A 12,823-nucleotide genomic window follows, 5' to 3' on the forward strand; every position below is an offset into this window, starting at 1 on the left:
TTTCAAGCTGGTAAATTAGTTTGCAGATAAGGTCAGTTCCCCTGATCTGCTGTGAAGGACAGTTCAGAATAACCTCGGTTCAGAAGTTTAGTCTATGTCTTTATGAAGCTTGTCTCTCCCGTTTCGGTGTTGTTACCTGAATCGCCAGCAGGTGGTGCTATCTCATCTGCTCGCCCCAGAGGGGGTGGGGCCGGACAGGAACAAGATGGCTGCCTGCCTCCGAGCAGGCAACAGGAGCCCCGCGCCGGGTGGGCAGGACAGTCTCCGTCGCAGGAGCGGTGGCAGCGATCCCAGCAGATCTTCCCTGAAGCGGTTTGACGTGGATCTCCTCCGGCCGGGTTGTGATGAGCTACCCGTGCCAGAGGCCGCGGCGGGCGCGGCGGCGGCGACGGCGGTGGCGGCGGCGGCGGCGGCGGCGGGAGCGCTGGTGGGGGGAGGGGCTGCGGCAGCAGCGGGAGAGGACGATGCAGTAAAAATGTCCAGTCCTTGCGATGTTCCAGTGATAGCGATGGCCGAGCTCTGTTTGAGGAGTAGGCTGCAATGCTGGGGTCCCCAGCCTCCTGGGGGCAAGAGTCAGAGACCCACTGCAGATCTCCCTTGCAGAGGGCTTCAGACACCGGGTTGCCAGGTCGCCATCTTGCCCCCTCTCCTAGTATTTCTTTTAATATATCATATATACGTGTGTGTGTGTGTGTGTGTGTGTGTGTGTGTGTGTGTGTGTGTATATATATGCCAATTTGCAAAGAACTTGCATCTTAACAATATTGAAACTTCTAGTCAATGTTCACACTTAAGCCTCCTTTAAATTTCAACAAAAATAATTTGAGGTTTCCAGCAAAATATAAGTTCTATGTATCTTTTGTCAGCATATTCCTAAATATTTATATTTTATGCAATTTAGTAGCATCATTTTTATAAATCATTTTTAGAACTGTTTTTGTCAACTAGAAATCAAATTTACTTATATATTGATTTTATATCCCACAACCTTGGTAACTTTCTTATTATTTCTAGTAGCTATTGGTAGGTTCCATTGCATTTTCTACATATATAAACATGCAGTCAGCAAATAAAGATAATTTTTTTCTTTTTCTTAAAACATGGATTTTTTTGTTTTGTTTTGTCTTATTGTACTGACTAAAACCTTGAGTGTCATGTTGAAAAGAAATGGTGAAATCAGACATGCTTTTCAGTTTCTGATTTTAAGTTTAAAGCATTAAGTCACTAACAGTTGTTTTTCATGACTACTCTTTATCAGGATAAAAGAAACTACTACCGTCTCTAATTTCCTGAGAATTTTAATGGAAGCTGATGTTAGATTTGGAACACGCTTTTTATGCTTTTTTTTTTTTTTGAGATTATTATGTGCTTTGTTTTTGTAATTATTTGTTAACATGGGGAATTATTGATTGTTTTTTGACTGTTATACTAACTTTTTGGTTCTCCACTTGGTCATAATATATTTTCCATTCTATTATTGTTGAATTTGATTTGCTAGCATTTAGTCTAGAATTTTTACATCTGTGTTCATGAGGGTCTGTAATGTTTTTTTCTTGCAATTTGATTGCCTGTTTTAGAAGCAGAATAATGCTATCTTCTTAGAATGGATTGAGAAGTGTTTCCTCCTCTTCAAATTTCCAAAAGAGCTTGTTTGGAATTGTTATTTATTTCTGATTTAAATGTTTGATTGAATTTGCCAGTAAAACTATCTAATCCTGGGTTTTTCTTTTTGGAACATCTTAGATTACAAATTAAATTGCTTAAAACATATGAACTATTCAGAATATCTGTTTCTTATTGAGAGTGCTTTGGTGGTTGTTTCTATTAGGAATTTTCCCTTTTAATTCACATTGTTATATTTATTGACATTAAAATGTTCACAGTAGTCTTCTTTTACATTTTTAGTATTTGTAGAATCTGTGGTGATGTATTTCTCTCATTCTTGCCATTGATAATTTGAGTTTTTAATCTATTTTTTACTGAATCTTCTGACTGGAACATTATAAGTTATAATGATCTTCTCACATAATCATCTTTGATTTTATCTGTTTTCTCCATTGTTTCATTATTTGCCTGTTCCCCATAAAATTGATTTCTATTCTATTTAGTTTCTTTCTACTTACCTCTGATTTAAAAGTTTTTTCAAGTTTCTTAAGTTTAACGTGGAACATTAAGCTCAAGGTTGGTACCTTTTTTTTAATCTTCTAATGTAAGCTTTTAGTGCTATAAATTGGCCTATTTTATTACTGCTTTTGATATGTTTTGTTTTCATTTGCATTCAGTTCAAACTGCTTTCATATTTTCCTTTTAATTATCTCTCTGATCTATGAATTATTTAGAAATGTGTTCTTTAGTTTCCAAATATTTGCAAATATTCCAGAGATCTTCCTGGTATGGAGTTCTCGTTTAATTTCATGGTGGTAAAACAGCATATTTTATCTGGGAGGGCCTGAATTCTTCCAGATTTATTGAAACTTATTTCATGGTCCAAAAATATGGGTCTAATTCCCTCCTAGTTGCATAGGTTAGACCTATTTAATATTGGAGTAAACTATTTGAGGGAATAGATATCAATGTATATATTGGCTGTCACAAATGTCTATTATGAACCCCTCTTATGTACAACTTGGAATTCAACATGCTGTCATAGAATTTACAGTGGGTTTAGAGGTGCTAAAATAGAAACACCAATAAGTAAATAAATAACTCACAGATTGCAATAAGTACTTTAAAATAATTATCGGACACAGTGGTAAAACATAAGCAGTCTGACTAGTGATGTCTTTACTCAGGGTGACCAGGAACTGATTGTCTGTAGAAGGATAATTGAATCCTGAAGATAAGAATAAATAAGCCATTTAAATAGAAGAGAAAGGAGAAATGTCAGCAGTGGAATACTGAAAAAAGCTTGGTGTTGGAGAGACAAAAGCATAGAAATTAAGGAAATATAGTATTGTTAGCATCAGGAACACCATCGTAAATAGCAAACAAGAATGGACACCTACCAGCTGAACACCAACCACAGAGTGCCTCTTTTTAACCAGCAGCTAACCAACCACAAGGCTTCTTTCTTAGCCACACCCCCTTAGCAACCAACTAGCTAGCACCCCTTCCCAACCCCATATAAATTGCCCTTAGTCTGTAAGCGAGCTGGTTTCAGTCTTATCTGGAGTCCCACTCTGTGGTACTTCTCCCTGGAATAAACCTGTGTTGCTGTTGTGTCCCTCCTCTCTTTTTTCCTATCTGCTTGTTTTCTTGACCTAACAAGTATGACATTATGTTTGGAGAAGTTAATAGAAATCATATGATCAGTTATTTCAAACTTATTCCAAGCAAACTAGAAAGTGACTGAAAGGTTTTAAGCAGAAAAATTAGCATAATCTTACTTACCTTCAGTCAGATTATATATATATATATACCTAATTAGGTAAATATATACCTAATTTGGATGTTGTTTTGAGGATTGAAGTGCCTTGGCTGAAAGAGAGATAATAGACATTTGGCCTGACAGAATCAAAGTTGATTCAAGGATATCAAGTCAGGAAGCTACACAGTTTTTCAGGAAAACTTGCTGCTAGAAATAAATTACAAGATAGATAAATATTGGGGGGGGGTAAAACCAACTAAATGTGTTGCTGGATTGGGTGTGGATGGTGAATTAAAGGAGGATGAATCTCAAAATCATTATACTAAGTGAAAGACGTCAAACACAAAGGACTGCATATCTGTGCAATTTATTTACATGACTTTAGAGAAAAGGTAAATATTAGTAACAAAAAGCCAATCAGTAGCTATCTTGGGCTAGGGATCAGAGGAAAGAATCAACTCTAAGCATTTTGGATGATCAGACTTTTATATATCTTAAATGTGGGTTAAGGGTACATGATTATGTATGATTCCCAAAATTTTTATAATTATACATACACATTGAGAAAATTTTATTGTATGTAAACTGTGCCATAATAGAATTATTATAAATATTCAAATATAAAATGGAACATATTTCCCACTAGTATTATAGATAAGACTACTTTATGATACAAAGATCAAACACAATTTTAATATACTATAGATATCCCATACACATATGTTTTAAGAATATAAAAATATTATTAGAATAGACAGAATATATGAACATAAAAATTAATCAAAAACATTTAAATGGTCAAAACAGAGAGCAAGGCTTCTGGATTTATACTTGATATGTAAAGAGACTGGAAATCATTATTCCTTTCCTTACAACATGTATAGGCTGGGAAACCAAATATCAATTATTTTTTTCTTGGACTTAACAGAAAATTTAGGTCAAAGAGCTAAAACAGCTTTGACAGTGAACTATATAAAATATGTATGATAGGAAAAATATCAATTTTACACAATCTATTTCAGAAAATGGTGGAGGTGAGAAGACTTTTCTAAGTTATTTGAGAAGTCAGTATTACCCTATTATGAAATTGGTTTTTCTGAGTTGGAGTCTCTGTCACCCAGACTGGAGTACAGTGGCCGCTCCCGGCCACTGCAGCCTCGACCTGCTGGGCTCTGGCAATCCTTCCGCCTCAGCCTTCCAAATAGCTGGAACTACAGGCGCACGCTACCGCGCCCGGCTAATTTTTGATTTATTGTAGAGATGAGGTCTCGCCAAGTTGCCCAGGTGGGTCTCGAACCCGTGGGCTCAGGCATCCACTCACCTCAGCCTCCCAAAGTGCAGGATTACAGGCTGAGCCACTGAGTCCGGCTCCTATTATCAAATTTATCTAAGAAATAATAAAAATAAAATTATAGGTCAATATCTCTGAACCATAAACACAAAAATTCTTAACATATTAGCGATTCAATTCATCACAATATAAAAATAGCATAGTTCAGAGTCAAGTGAGTCTCATTATAAGAAAGCACAGCTAGTTTACCTTTTATAAATCAATCCTTACAATTAACAACAAAAAAGATTACATCAAAGAATGTGGAAAAAATAATGCACAAAATTCAAGAGTCATTTAAAAATCAATAATAGAAGCGAATTTCTTTCATATAAATGATTTATGTGAAAAACTTACAGGTAACATCATATTTAATGACACACTGATCACTTTTCCACTAAAATCAGAAACAAGGCAAGTATGTACTTTTACCACTTCTATTCAATATTATACTGACATTTTAGGTACAGTAATAAGGCAAGAGAAATAAATGAATGGTATATGTAGGAGTGTAGGTTTCCAAACCCAGATCTTCTCTTTCCTAATTGCTGTTCTCAGAATAACCACAGAATGTACAGAGAATGTAACATCCTGTGATAAAGAGAACGTGTTTAGGAAAATCCAGGCTATATCCTCATTCTTCTGAGAACCAGCTTTTCTTCTTTTTCATTTTTTATCACCTGAGCTTAGTGATCCACATTGTGCTCAGGATATATAATCTCAAGGTGGAGTGTTTTCAGGGTCTGGTGGCTGAAGTGTGATATGGGACCCATTTAGATGAAACATCACATACTCGGGGCAGCTTTCCTGAACCTTGAGATCGCCATGTATGTCAGACTTATGTTTATTCTTGCTGTCTATACATGAGTAATAAATCTGCATTGCCTAACTTGTTGTGCTAGAATACACTCTTGCTGCAACCAAGCAATTGTTAAATATTCTGAGTCTACCTTTTCTTCTCACAGGTGTCCTCATGGCATTGGAAATGCTGTGGCAACTGGTCTACTATAAGCCCCTGCCATACTTAAGATTCTTTGGAATGAACAGTTAGGAAAGAAGAAGAAGAATTGTCTTCATTTGTAGATTATATAATTGTCTATGTGGAAAACTACAAAGAATCTACCCACCTCAAATCTTGGCACTAATAAATGAGTATAGCCAGATCTCAGAACACAAAAGTCAACTGCCTTTTTATATACTTGAAATAAGCAACAACATATTGAAATGAAAGTAATATCATTTACAATAACACCCCAAATATATTAATTATGTAGGCGTAAATCTAACAAATTCTGCACAGGATCTACCTGTGGAAAATTAACAATGATGAAAGAATTAAAATATAAACAAGTTGATATATACACCGTATTCAGAGTTGGATATAAAGATTCAGTATTTTTGCAATTTTCAGAGTCCCCATTTTGATCTATTTAGGACAATCTCAAACAAAATTCTAGCAATTATCTATAGATATTGACAAAATTTATATGGAACCTAGCATAACCCTGAAGAACAAAGTTAGAAGACTCACAGTAGGCAATTTCAAAAATTTCTGTAAAACTACACTAACAAAGACAATATGGCATTGATGAAAGAACAGACACATACATCAGTGGAAGAAAATTGCATACCCAGAATAGACCCATACAAATATAGTCAACTGATTTTTGACAGAGATCAAAAAGCAATTAAATGAAGAAAAAAGTAGTCTTTTTGTAAAATGTTGCAGGACCAGATGAGTGTTCACATGCAAAACAACAAATGAACCTAGTCAAAGCTTTTACATCTTTCAAAAAATTAACTTAAAATAGACCATAGACATAAATGTAAAACTCAAAAAATAAGGGAACTTCAAGATGTCTGACCAAAGCATTTGATACTTGCTTCCTCCACAAGGAACTAAAATAGCAAATAGATAAAAAATATACCTGCCCACATATGTTTGTTGCAGCTCTATTCACAATAGCAAAAACATGGAACTGACCATGCTGCCCATCGAAGCTGGACTAGACCAAAAAAATATGGTACATATACACAATGGAATATTATACAGTCATTAAGAAGAAAACTATACGGACTTCACAACAACTTGGATGGATTTAGAGTCAATCATACTCAGTGATCTATCACAGAAACAAAGAACAGAGTACCATATGTTCTCACTCATAAGTGGAACTTGAACAATTTTAATACTATATAAGAAAGGGATTGGCAGTAGTGAGAAACTGTCAAGGGAGGAGGGTGGGATTAACAGTCGAGGGAAACTGCTAGGGGAGAGAGGGTCACACATCATCAACAAGGGTACCTGCCTAATCAATGTTTGTATACCGAACTCTGAATTGTACCCCACATCTTTATAATAAAAAATCAATTAAAAAATAAAAAAACAAAAAACCAAATAGATAATCACACTTTTTCTTCTAAGAAAAAACACTGGAATTCAAAAAAGTGATAGGAAACACCTAAAGAAAGGAAGGAGAGAAAAACAAGGCAATTTACTCATCCGGGAGACTAAAGAGACTCACAAATGTGGTAAAGAATAAACGAGTGGTTCCCCCAGGTCCACATTTCCATCACAAACTTCAACCATTCTAGCCACTGGAAGGCTCCTAGAACTTCTTGGGTCTAGAGACCCCACAAAAGCATTGATCCCAAAACGGAGCTCACACTAGGTCCCACATACCTCACAATCTCTATACAGCTGCAGCAAGACACTATATTGAGAGCCCCATCCCCACCAGACTGCATCTTGCTTGCTGGCCTAACAGGCACTACATATTCACATCTTTGGAAGCCCATTGACATTCCCCACTCACCGCCACAGTTGCAGCTGACTGCTACCACCAGGGCTGGATCATCAGCCATGAGCAAAGACTTTGCTGCCCAAGCAATGAAGCCACTGTGTATTTTTATGCACCTTGAGGACAAATTATCCTTTTTTTATTATAAAGATATGGGGTACAATGCAGGGTTAGGTATACAAACATTGATTATGCAGGTATCCTTGTTGATGAGGTATGCCCCTCCCTCCCCTAGCAGTTTCCCTCAAATACCAATCCCACCTCCATCCCCTAACAGTTTTCCACTACTGCAAATCCTTTTCTTACAGTATTACAATAATTGTTCGAGTTTCGCTTATGAGTAAAAACATATGGTACTCTGTTTCTGTGATAGATCACTGAGTATGATGACAAATTATCCTTGACTCCACGTATAAATCCCTATTGTGGGCTGTCACAGCTGGGCCTAAGAATAAATAAAGTGCACACTCCCTAGCTGCCTACATTATGGCTCCTGACACTGAAAGAAACCCCAGCCTCCCCGGAAGCAAGACTGCAATGCATTCACTGTGACTCCCACTTGAGCATTCTTTCTTGGACCAGGGCATTACCTGGCCCCTACTTACCACAGCTAGCACTTCTGGGGAGCCTGAAGACAGGTCTGCTTAGCCCAGCTATGCTGTCCCAGGCTCTGCCTGAGCATGTCATCTGTGTTCATGAGAAACAGTCAGCCTGGTCCTTCAGCATTGACTACAGAGCACTCCATTCAGGAACCTGAGGTTGATTGGACCCAACCAACCCGCCACTGCTAGCACAATGTTGAATTGGAAATTCCATGTTTTTGCAATATCCATTGTTCCCATTTTGATCCATTTATGGAAATCTCAAACAAAATCCTACTTGTACATGCACCCATGTGTACATACCACCTGTGGAACTGGGGACTTGCCCAACTAAACCATAATAACTAATGCCAACACTAGCATACATAGACCTCTTGAGACCACAGAGTTAGTTTGTCACTACTACTGCAATCACCCACAACTTGCTCACTACTCAGTCATCAGTCACCTGCTTGCCTGACTACTACCACTGCCAGCACCCAGGAAAGCTGCCCTGAGACCCACGAATCAGCTCTCCAAACAACAGAGCTGGTGTACAATATTCTGGGACCCAAGAACAGACACACTTGGCCTGATCCTGCCACCAGTGAAAAACAAGGACAGGCCCACCTGGTATTCCCATACAAGGCAAAACATTCCCATACAATGCATTCCCATACAACGCAGTATCAAATGCCTTTGATCAGCCACTTTTGGCCAGCATACTACACTAATGATTGCACCTTAAGCCACTGAGGAAATTACAAACACTACTGGCAATGTTTACAGCTGAAGGTGTCATCAGAGACTACACTATTGAAAGTATTCAGAATAAAAGTCAAACGACCCCATCCAAGCAAAACCACAGATATATTTTCAGGAAAATTTCTCCCATTAATAGTAATTTTAAAAATTGAAAAGAGCAACTATTACATAAGATATGTACATATCAATGTAAGGACACACAAACCTGAAAAAAAAAAAAAAAAGTAAATATATGGCATCTCAAAAACAAACAAATAAAAACTAATTCTAATTCTTCAGCAACAGATTTCAATAAAACAAAATTTATAAAATCTTAGATAGGAATTTTAAATCATGACCTTAGAGGAACTCAGTGAGATACAAGAGAATACAGAAAAATAATAAAAACTAATCAGAAAAAAAAGTTTAAGATGAAAATTAGAAAATTTTCAGAGAGGTAGGTATCACAAAAGAGAACCAAACAGAACTTCTGGAACTGAAGAATTCATTAAATGAAATACAATATCATTCAAAAACTTCAACAATAGATTAGATCAAGCAGATAAATAATTTCAAAACTTTGAAACAAATTTTTTGAAAAACACAGGCAGAAAAAAATAAAGAAGAAATTAAAAGAATAAAAAAAGCCTATGTGACATATAAGACACCATGAAGTGATTAAATATTTGAATTTTCAGAATCCTAGAATGTGAAGAGAGAATGGAAGTATTATAAACCTATTTAACAAAATAAATACAGAAAACTTCCCAAATCTACCAAGAGATTTAGATATCGAGACAGGAAGTTCAGATTTCCCCAAACAGATACAATGCAAAAAGGTCTTCTCCATGGTATATTATAGTCAAACTGATAAAAAGCAAAAGGAAGGAGAGAATTCTAAAAATGATAAGAAAAATGCATCTAGTTACTTATACGAAAGCTACCATCAGGCTAAGGTGAATTTCTTAAAATAAACCTTACAGGCCAGGATTGAATAGAATGATACAGTCAAAATTCAAATCCTGGGGGGGGGGGGGGGTTGGAGAGGGACTGTCAGCCAATGATACTATATCCAGCAAAGTTATCCTTCATAAATGAAGAAGAAATAAAACCTTTTCTAGAATGGCATTAAGAGAAATGCTTAAGAAAGTTCCTCTCCTTGCAAGTAAAGTAATGATGTATATCATCATGAAAATGCATCAAAGTATAAAATCACTTGTGAAGCAAACATACAATAAGGCAGAAAAAGGACTAAATTTTGCAACTACAGAAAGCTACCAAACCACAATGACAAGCAATAAGAAAAATATGAACAAAGGATACAAAACAACTAGAGGTTGATTAACAAAATGACAGAAATAAACTCTCATATATCAGAAATAGCCTTGCATATAAAAGAATTAAATTGTCCACTGATTCAATTATATACTACCTGCAATAAACTCATCTCAACTGTAAAGACATATATAGGCTAAAAATAAAGGGAAGGAAGAGGTTATTTCATGTAAATGGAAACTAAAAGTGAGCAGAAACAGCTAATTATATCAGATAAAACAAACTTTAAGGCAAAAACAGGTATATAAAGTAAATGTTGCTAAAGATGAAAGGAGAGACTTCAATACAGTAACAGTTGGGAATTCAGCACTCTACTTTCAGTATTAGACAGACCCACGTAGACAAAAAATTAACAGAAACATTGGTTTTAAACTGAACATTTGACTAAATGGACTCAACAGATGTTTACAGAACATTTTACCCAACTGAGAGAGGAGGTACTCAGAAACTGGCTAGGCAGACAGAGAGAAAAGGTCTCAAGGTATATAACTAGCAATTGAAAATGTGGTTAATATAGTTAAGAACATCTTCTTAAGCCAAGATGTTTTGTTCAAAGGGACATGTTGCCATTTGAATTCAGCTGCAATAGCTTAACTAAGGGTCCTAACTTAACCTAAGTTTATTATAATATTATGAGCATGACATTAGCATTGAGGTTTTATCCTCCTGAGTGGGATTTTCTGTGGTACTTTTGGGTAATAATCAAGATGGAGTAACTTTGGACAAAGGTACACATGCACAGTAAAGGCTGGGACCAGGAATCAGCTAGGAGGGTGAGAGGCGAATAAAATGCAAATGAGAGAAACACCTCTAAAAAGGAGAGATAAAAACCCAGAACACTCCCTTACTGCAGGTAATGCATTTCAAGCCCCCTCTCTTTTCCAGGGAGCTTTGTTGCATAACAAACTCATTATTTCACTCAGTCTTTTTGTATCTGCATTCCTTAACCTTCTTGATCCTGAGACAAGAACCCAAGGTTGCTGTTCTAACTGACAGCAGAGATTAAAAGCTCCTGCAACACAACTGCTATGGAACACAAATTTTTCTCATCAGCATATGAAACATTGTCCAGGATACTACATATGTAAGGCCACAAAACAAGCCTCAACAATTAAAAAAAAAAGAAATAATTTCATGTGTTTTCTCAGGTCACAATGTATTAAAACTCCAGATCAATAACAAGAGCAACTTGGGAAACTAAAAATGCATGAAAATTAAACAACATGCTCCTGAATGACCACTGGTTCAAGAAAGAGGTTAAGGAGAAAATAAAAAAGTATCTTAACACAAAAGAAATAAAAAACACAATATACAAACCTATGGGATACAGCAAAAGCAAACAAAGAATAACAGTATTAAGAAGAAAATTTATAGCAATAAATGCCTTCATCAAAAAAGAAAGATCCTAAATAAACAATCTAATAATGTAACTCAAGAATAGAATGGAAGAACAAACCAAAATGAAAATTAGTAGAAAAAAGAAACAATAGAGATCAGAACAGAGCTAAACAAACAGACTAAAATAATAATACATGAATGAAATGAAGTTGTTTTTTACAAAATAAAAGCAAGATCAATAAACTGTTAGTGAGACTAACCAAGAAAAAAAGAGGTAAGACAAATAAACTCAGAAAAGAAAAAAAAAAGACATTGCAACTAATAACATAGAAATATAAAAGTTTATCAAAGAATATTTTGAATAACACCACAATAACAAATAGGAAAACCTAGAGAAAATTGAAGAAATCCTGGACACATGCAAACTACCAAGAGTGAAGCAGGAAGAAACAGAAAATCTTAACAGACCAATAATGAATAATGAGTCTGAATCAGTAATAAAAAATTTCTTACCAAAAAAAAGCCAGGACTGGATGGCTTTATTGCCCAATTCTACCAAACTTTAAAGAAACACTAATACTAATTCTCCTCACACTGTTAAAAAAAAAAAAAAGTAGAACGGAATTCTCCTTTACTTGTTCGACGAGGTCAGCAACTGATATCAAAGCCAGACAAGGATGCAATAAAAAAGAGAAAACTATTGCATCTTCATAAACATAGATGCAAAAATCCTCAACAACATACTAGCAAACGAAATTCAACAACACATTAAGGAGATGACACATAATAATCAAGTGGGATTTATCCCAGGGGTTCAAGATGGTTCAACACCTCACTGAATGGAGAACAACTGAAAGCCTCTCCTCTAAGAAACAATGAGACAAAGAATGCCCGTTTTCTTTCTTTCTTTTTTTTTGAGTTGGAGTCTTTCTCTGTCACCCAGACTGGAGTGCAGTGGCCGCTTCCAGCCACTGCAGCCTTGACCTGCTGGGCTCAGGCGATCTTTCCGCCTCAGCCTTCCAAGTGGCTGGAATTATAGGCATGCGCTACCACGCCTGGCTGATTTTTTGATTTATTGAAGAGATGAGGTCTCGCTGCCCAGGCGGGTCTCGAACCCACGGGCTCAGGCAATCCACTCACCTCAGCCTCCCAAAGGTGCGGGATTACAGGCTGAGTCACCGAGTCAGCTGCCCATTTTCTTCTTTTTCTTTCTTTCTTTCTTTCTTTCTTTCTTTCTTTCTTTCTTTCTTTCTTTCTTTCTTTCTTTCTTTCTTTCTTTCTTTCTTTCTTTCTTTCTTTCTCTTTCTTTCTTTCTTTCTCTTTCTTT

The 12,823-nt window shown here is 36.3% G+C and overlaps 1 pseudogene; it reads left to right on the forward strand.

The window, feature by feature from the left end:
- The first annotated feature begins 205 nt into the window (after positions 1-205).
- LOC103256009 overlaps positions 206-12,823 on the forward strand; it is a 211,922-nt pseudogene continuing 199,304 nt past the window's right edge.

Source organism: Carlito syrichta, unplaced genomic scaffold (assembly GCF_000164805.1).
Source record: "Carlito syrichta isolate Samal-C Ts95f unplaced genomic scaffold, Tarsius_syrichta-2.0.1 Scaffold288835, whole genome shotgun sequence".
Taxonomy (NCBI): Eukaryota; Metazoa; Chordata; class Mammalia; order Primates; family Tarsiidae; genus Carlito; species Carlito syrichta.